The following is an 8,888-nucleotide window of genomic DNA, read 5'->3' as shown; positions in this document are numbered from 1 at the left end:
AATCCGAACCACATGAACTCCCACCGGGAATCAAGCCCAGGTTTCCCACGCCAAAGGCAAGTATACTAACCGTTAGCCACGAAGGAGCTCCACCATAATTTTAGTGGGCGATAAGAAATATTTCGCCATTGCTTTTACAATAAATAAAATTTTATAAGTATTAAAGAATAGTGGTAAGAGATTTTATAATAGCTCTTTTATTTATGAGATATGAGTATTTAAAAAAACAACTAAAGAATAGGTTGGCGGAACCACAAAAGCCTCGTAAAATAAACTTTCTTATAAATACATACGCACCTTACTCACCTTTTATAATTGCTATGCTTACGTTCTCCATAAAAACAGAAATTCTCTTTTAGTGATACTTTACACAAGATCATGAAGTGGGTTCAAATTTAATTAAAGGCAAAATACAATACAATAATCCACAAATATTGCCTCAAGCGAGTTTAAAGATTTCTAAACACTAGTGCGAAACCGGGCTCTGCCGTTGCGATCAATTTACAGGTCTTGAGACGAAAGTAAGAAGGGACTTACGCACACAGTAAGTAAAAACAATTAATATGCCTGTAACTTTCCCCCAAATGGGTGTATCTTAAAACTAACCTCACCATTATTTTTCTAATTAAATTCTAGCCCGAAATTATGTATCATATTACCCTATTCCCATTTTGAAAACTTGACCTTAATTCAAAATGGCGGATTTCAAGATGGCTGCCATCAAGGTCATATTTACCATACGACTTCCCCCAGGACTTATATGTATCCACATGGTTTTTCTTCACTTTTCTTCATTAACGCTCCGTTTACAAAGGGTAGTAAGGGACTTCTGTAGTAATCTCTAATAACCACATCACAACTCTTAAAAGTTATTTAAAAAAATAGAAAACATGCACCATGGCAAAAATTTGTCATCACAAGTAATGATGCATACATGCCTTCTATCAGCAAAAAAAGTTTCATTGAAATTGGAGCCGGACATTTGAGTGATGTCCCTTGTGGGATGTGATTGAACGTGACGTCAGAACACATCGCCCCCCTTCCCGGAATTTACGGGAATTAGGTGACCTGAGTGAGCACATGTGGTGCCAGCTCTCTCCAGCGACCTATCAAGGATCATTGCGTGTATGCCAAGAAGTGTCGCCGTTTTTATCCATGCCAAAAGTCGACATACTGACAATTAGGTAGGTAGTCATGATGGTCTGGCTGATGTGTGCGTATATTTTAACTCGTACATTTTGTCTCGACTCGAATTCGAGTCGAGTCGAGACAGAGACTGTCGAGTCGAGACACGAGTCGAGACAGAAATATATTTTCGAGTCGAGACACGAGTCGAGACAACATTTTCTCGAGACGAGTCGAGACAGGCTTAAATCTCGACTCGACTCGACTCGAATGCATCCCTAGTGGTAGAGCGTTCAGCTCTGGTGCTTGGGGTCCCGGGTTCGAGCCCAGCCCCCGCCAAGTGAACTTTGTGGTGGACAAACACCGTGTGCGTGGGTTTTCTCGGGGTTCTCCCGTTTCCTCCCACTTTCTTCATTCCACCATTTCATTCATTACTCATCATCACCGTCTTCTTTAGCCTAACCGGCATAACCGTGGGACGTAAAACTTAAAGATTTCATTTCATTTTTTTCAACCTTATCTCCCAATGATTTTTAGAGACCAAAAAAAAAAAAAAGAGTTTCTAAGAGTTTCCAAGAAAAACATTTAGAAACAGCTTAACAGAGGTAAGCTTTTAGAAGGTAAGGACAGCGCATGTGACATCTTGAGGAAAAAACACTCAGGTTCAGAGTGATGTTTTCCATTATAGAAGGGATTCTCAGAAAACTCGATTCCCACACCCCGAAAACGAAAACATTTTTTTTTTAATTAGACATCATTCGCGACCACTGCATGACAACTAGTTGTTTAGTGTTTTTTTTTTTTTAATACAGTACAGAAAGAATAGTAGTTGCTTTTTAAAATTAAGTCAGTATACTATGAATCGCATGTAGCGTATACCAACTTACTTCCAAAATTTTAGGTGGCTATACGATAGTTTCCAAAACTTAGAGGTGGGTATACGCCGTATACCCGCGTATACCCTCCATTACATCACTGTCTGTACTCCAAGTAGTGACGATTCTGTGATGTTGTAACGGAGAACTGAAAAAAAAAGAAAAACTTCAGACTGCCAAAAACACTCTTTATCTAATAGACGCCATAATCCCCAAGTTACAAATTCCATATGAAGGTGGCAGCTGCATCCATAGGTCGCTCTTTTATGACAGCAGTAACAGTTCATTATGTTAATTAATGAAGGAGTTATATGCAGTTCGTCAACAAGCCCCGGTCTCCCCTATGGTTCACTAATTTTGACCCAAGCATAGGCATCTTGAACATTATAGATGAAAACCAGACACCATTAAAATATAGAAACACACACACACACAACATATATATACTAGCTGAACCTGCGCGCTTTACACAGCACATCATTCATATATGAGCATGAATCTCTCTGTTATTCCTCACATCTGTTTAAGTGAAAGAAGTCTTGGTAAAAATGGGCAAGAGATACCTTAAAGGGGGGAGTTCTTTCGATTACTTTTTCAATATCTTGTACCGTTTGCAAGATTTGAGCCTACTTCCGGTTGGAGTTTATACTTCATGAATGATCTGTGTTTTCTTTGTTCTTGCATGTAGTATGTAATAAGCAAATACATAAACTAACTAATTCTATGGCCTATGGAACTCGTTGGATAAATGCCGCGTTCACAAAAGCTTTCCACTGACTTCTATTCTTAACCAATTGGATCCAGTTTCTACTTTGTATTCCTATTTTTGCGAGATCCATCTTAATATTGTCCTCCCATCTGCACCTACGTCTTCGTAGTTGTTTTCTGGGTGGTCTTCCAGTTAAGATTTCGAAAGCGTTCGTCCTTACTTCCATCCTGGCTACATTACCTGCCCACCTGAGCCTCCTAGATTTGATGACCCAAACAACGTTGGATAAACCGTATAAATTATGTAGTTCATCGTTATGAAGATTCCGCCATTACCTATTCCCGTTTCTCTTGGGTGCGAATATTCGTCTCAGGATCTTGTTCTCAAATACTATTATTGTGATGGACTAAATATTCAAAATCTGATTTACTTGCAGCTTGTAACATGTAAATTGAGAATTCTGTTAATAAGCACCAGACCAGTAGCCAGCCCAAAACTAAAGGTGTCTCGTCTTAAGTTAGGGGGCCTACCAAACCATATGAGAATTCATCATCATATTATAGTTCATTTGCAAGCCTACCGTGAAAATTTTAGGGGGACCAGGAAAAACTTAGCGTGCACCCCTAGACTCCCCCTCGATACGGACCTAATAAGCAAAAAGTGCAACTATGTTAATCATACAGTCCCATAATTTTTCAACCTCAGGATGTGCTTTTTGTTATGAAAATAGCATTGTTCAACATTTTGCAAACTAGTTTTTTTATTAAACTGTGTAGATTTGCTAAACGCTTTTTTAAACTTCAAACACTAAACTTTTTGTTTGTTATGCATCTGCTCCGTTGTTTTTAATGGTTTGTGTAACTGTAGAAGTAAAAGCGTTTTTCTCTGTGCATTTGTGAAATTGTATGCTGCGTTGTGTAGGCTGTAGATGTATTTTTTGTATTAGATATTTCAATATTAAATATAAGCACCAATTGGAATTTTGAAAAGTTGGTGCCTATGATAAGGTTTATTATTTACTACTTACAAAATTTATTTAGTAATAACTAGAACATGTGGGCACGTTCTTCGTTTCTTTGTTTTAAAAGGAGACAAAGCAGTAAAAATACGTATTTTCTTATCTTGAATTTTAGTAGGGTATTCATAGAATAAATGTCTCCCGATAATTTAATTATTTTAAAACTGTCACATTTGGATCGTATTTAGGAGTTTGTTCCGGAGACGTTAGCTAAATCCAAAATTCATTAAACCTCGTTTTATTACATTATGAGATACAAATCGAATGAAAAATAAAAACTAATTTGGAAACGATAATGGAAAATAGCAGCGACAACACCAAACCAAACACGCATTCTATTCTTTGCCTTTCAAGCAGTGATACCAACCTGAAACAATATGAAATCCCATGTCGAGAGGAAAAAAATCCCATTTTACGTGTGAATTTCCCACGTTATACTTATTAAAAGTAAGCTGTAATATTAAAAATTAAATTTCTTTGTGTTAGTCACTTTTTACAATATCTAAATGAATAAGCCGTAAATTTCGATCTTCTCGAAAAATCACATATATGCTACTTATTATCCCTTTCCGAGAAAATAAGGTCAAAAACTCCACGATATGGGATTTCTCCTTCAGGTTGGTATCACTGCTTTCAAGATCATAAATAATTCACAGTATTTAGTAGAGTAAAGAAATACCATATAGTATTCCAACTCCACATCCAAAAATACAATATTTAAAAACCTGATGAAAACATGATAGTAAAATTTGTTCGTTCGTTCGTTCGTTCGTTGTTCTTGGCGGATTTTAGTTTTACAAGTAACGAGCGTGTGCTCTTGACTTGCATTTGAGTGTTCTTTTCTTGGCGTTTGTGTTACATCATCTTATCTTTTTCGGATCGCTACTGTCGCAGATCCTTCGGTTTGTTTTCCTTAGGGTGGTCGTGGCATCCTGTAGACTTGTCTTCTAGGTGCATTGGTTCCAATGGCTGCGATGCTGGGGTTGGGGTGGTTGGTGACCTGTGCCCAGAATCTGGCTGAAAGGTTCTCTCGAACTTCCTGGAGGAGAGGGAGGTCCAAATCTTCATGTAGTTGTGCAATGCTGGTTCCGAGTGCGTGCCGGGTTATGGCTCTTGCTGCCCTGTTCTGGATCACCTGTAGCTGACGTTGGTGATGACGTGCTGCGTGCTCCCAAGCAGGGTGAGCGTACAACAAGATGGGCCGTATGCAGATTTCGTAGATGTGTCTTCGGGTACTGTGGCTGAAGCTCCCGCTGAGAAGAATTGGCAGCAGTGCTCGTAGTGTTCTAGTTGCTTTGGTGGAGGTTTCCGTTAGGTGTCTTCGGAATGTTAGGCGGTCGTCCAGGATAACTCCGAGGTACTTGGCTTCTTTTGCGAGAGGTAGCAGGGTTCCAGACATCGTGATGGTAAAGTTCCGGTTTGCGTATCTTCTAGTGAAGTCTACCAAGGTGGTCTTCGCTGGGTTGATTCTGATCTTCCACTTCTGTGTCCACTCTTCGAGTTTGATGATATGTCTCTGCATTGCCCTTTCTGCGTACCGTGGGTTGCGATTCTGGGCAAAGACTGCCGTGTCATCTGCGTAGGTGGCTAGTAGTGTGCCATGGTCCGTAGGAATATCTGCAGTGAAGAGTGCATACAGAAGTGGAGAGAGGCAGGACCCCTGTGGTACTCCTGCGTGGATTGGCCTGGTGTCTGTTAGGTGCCCTGAGTGGAACACCCGGAATCGGCGATCGGTCAGGTAGCTCCAGATGATCCGGATTTGATATGTGGGGAGGCCGGCTTGATGTAGTTTGTGGACCAGTCCATTGTGCCACACCCTGTCGAATGCCTTTTCGATGTCTAGAAAGAGGCCTAGGGTGTGGCCTCCTTCGTTGTACTGATGAGTTATTCTGTCGACTACCCGGACTAGCTGAAGGGTGGTGCTGTGCCCAGGCCTGAATCCGTGTTGATGGTCCGGTAAGCTGTCTCTTTCCTGCACCTGGTCCATGATTCTCCTTTGGATCACTCTTTCCACGATCTTTCCTAGGTGGGAGAGCAGACTGATCGGCCGATAGTTTTTCGCCTCTGTCCTATGTCCTGTAGTCTTGGGTAGCATTATGATTCGAGCTTCCTTCCACACTGATGGGAAGTGTCCCGTTCTCAAGATGCCATTCGTAATTCTCGTGAGGAGTACCACAGCTTTCCTCGGTGCTTGCTTTATCGCCAGGGTTGGAATTGCGTCTGGTCCTGCTGCCTTGCGGTTGTGTAGTCGTTTGATTATTCTGGTGATTTCCCTCGGAGTAGCCAGGTCTGTCGCCGGGAGATGGTAGTCCTGCTGGATGTCCCGCAGGCTGGCCTGCACTGCTTCTTCCGTGGTGGCGTCTGGAGGGGTGTTGTTCTCCTGGAAGGTCCCCTGGAGATGGTCTGCAAACACTGATGCAATTTCTCTTGGTGAATACTCTAATCCCTGCTGCCCTCGTACGGGTTGTGTACGAGGTGGGCCTGGGGGTCTTGCTATGGCGCGGAGGAGTTTCCAGAACTCCCTGGATGGGGCGTCTATGGCTTGCAGTCTTTCGTTCCACGCTGAGTACATTTGTCTCCGGAGCCGGTTTTTCACCCGTTTCACCAGTGAATTCCAGAGTACCTTGAGCTGAGGGTGCCTTGTCTTCTGCCATTGGCGCCTGGTCCACCTTTTGAGGGAGATCAGGGCCGCCGTTCGGAGATCTTCAGGTTGTTGTTGTTGCTCCTGTTGTTGAACTGTGGTTGCCAGCCGATAGGCTGATCTGATGGCCGTGGTGAGGTGTTGGACTGCGTCGTCGATCTCCTCTGAAGTGCTCACTGGAAGCCGGGTGTTGATCATTTCTGCTAGCAGGCGAGTGTACTCATTCCAGTCGGTGGTGGCTTGCTTGGGTAAGCTGTTCACCGGAACATGGTGTCTAAGTGCTATAGTGAACAGCACTGGTATGTGGTCCGACTGGAGGTCATGTAGTACACCTGGGCCATCCAGTATCGCTGTGTTGGCTGACAGGGTGATGTCCAGCACATCTGGTAGTCCCCCGTTCCTTGGGAAATGGGTGGGTTCCCTTGGTGCTGCCGGGATCAGATCTATCTGCCGTAGAGCGTGGTGGAGTGCTCTGCCGTTTGCATTCGATACCCTGGAATGCCACGCCGGGTGTTTGCAGTTGAAATCGCCTGCCAGCAGAACCCTGTGTCCCAGTCTTCTTAGATCAATGAGATCCGGAGGGTGGAGTTTGTTCCCAGGTGCCCGGTAAACAGAGACTATATGTAGTGGCCCATCTGGAGAATGCAGCGTGACGCCCGTTGTTTCCAGGGACTGTAGTACAGGGAGTTGGAGACGGTCGTGTGCGATCTGCCGTTTGAGTAGAATTGCTGTGCCGCCTTTCCTTCCCTGACGGTCATCCCTGTATGTGGTGTAGTTCCTGACTCGGAGGGAGAGGTGGGGCTTCAGGTGTGTCTCCGAGAGCAGTACCACGTCGATGTTCTCTCGCTCCAGGAAGTCCTTGAACTCTTCTTTTTGTTTCTGAATGCCTTCAGCATTCCAGCAGGCCACCCGTAAGGCTCGGTGTATATGGGAGTTACTGTGCGCCATCATCAAGGAGTGTTGCAGCTACGTCCAGGAGTGTCGTCAATTTTGTTATGGGATCTTTGGCTGCGGCGATCTTCTTCAGTCCTTCCTTCAGGTTCTTCAGGAAGTTCTTGACGTTCAGCCCCGTCAGTAGGCTGAGGATCTCCTTGAGTGATGACGCCAGGCTGGGGTCCTCTGCTGTGGCGTCTTCGGATGACTGTGTTTCCGTTGGCTGCTGTTCTGTCTGTCTGCTGGGCCCTGGTTTCTCGGGTGGGTCAGGCTGTGACGTGGTGGCTTGTGATGTCGCTGTGGAAGATGTTGAGGGTGTCGCTGTGGGCGTTGGCGATGGTGGTGATTCTGGGTTTTTTGGAGGTGTCTTCTGGGTTGTCTTGTCTTGACTTGGTTCTTCTTGTCGTGGGGCAGAGTTGTCTTGTTTGCGTGGTGGAGGGGTGATTTGCTGGTTCTTGCCTGTCCTCTTCTTCTTCTCCGCCTGGAGGTACGGGCATCCCTGATAATTTGCAGGGTGGGCGCCACTGCAGTTTACACACTTTGCTGGGGCGTCTCTGGTCTTCTTGGGACACTCCTGTGTAGAATGCTTTTCCCCACACTTCACGCATCGTGGTATTGCATGGCACGTTTGTTGTGAGTGGCCAACGCGTTGGCAGCGGTGGCATTGCAGCAGGTCGTTCCCTTTGTACGGCTCTACCACTACTCTGTACCAAAGTAGGCGGGTGAGCTCGTAGATGCTAGGTTTCCCTTGCTTCTTTTCTAGCGAGACGAGAAACAGGGGGAATAGGGGTCTGGTGCCCTGCGCATCCGGTCTGCCTCTCATCTGGTGAACTGCGAGGACGGAGTGTCCCAGTGCTTCCAGTGCAGTTTTGACATCCTCCGGATCTGTGTCAATGGGTAGTTTCCTCACTACCACTTTCAGTGGGCGGGAAGTTTTGGGGAGCTCTGTTGAGTAGGGGTAGCTCTGCTGTTTGCAGAACGCCTCTACTTTTGCGTGGTCGCTCATTGAATTGCAGTGAAGTTTAATAAAGTCTTTGTTAAACCACACTTTGGGGGGGCTGCGAGTGCGGCCGCCAGTGTCTTCATTAAAGTGTTCTGTTTTTCCACTCCATATATGAATATGGGGGGAACTTGTCGGGCTCTGAGGGGTATGGTGGCACTGTGTTCTTCACTTCCTTCTTCCATGTCCACTTCATTTGAGGTTGATGGTTGATCCTGGGGGGGGGTTGTGCTTTGCTGGTCTGGTGTTAGGGGGAAAATCTGTTCCTACATTCGGTCCTGAATTCCACTAGGGAGCTCACTGGTCCAGTCGGTGCTCTTTTCAGTGATTTTCGGGGGGGCTGCAGGAATCCATCGTCTGAGGTGGTGGTTTCTTCTGTGGGCCTTGGGGGGGGCGGCGGTACATCTGTTGAGACTCCTGGTTCTGACTGGTATGGAGTTTCCTCCTCTCTTTGTTGTAAAGGGGGAAATTGTTGTGGGGATTGGGTATCGGGCGCTGTCTCCTGTGGTGGGGTCATCGGGGGGGGCTCCTGTGGGGTTTTCGTTGGTTTCTTGGCCTTGGTGATGGTTACTCTTCGCTTACGGACT

This window comes from Thermobia domestica, chromosome 7 (assembly GCF_964235325.1).
Source record: "Thermobia domestica chromosome 7, izTheDome1.hap1.1, whole genome shotgun sequence".
NCBI classification, from domain to species: Eukaryota; Metazoa; Arthropoda; class Insecta; order Zygentoma; family Lepismatidae; genus Thermobia; species Thermobia domestica.
Note: the sequence above shows the minus strand (reverse complement) of the source record.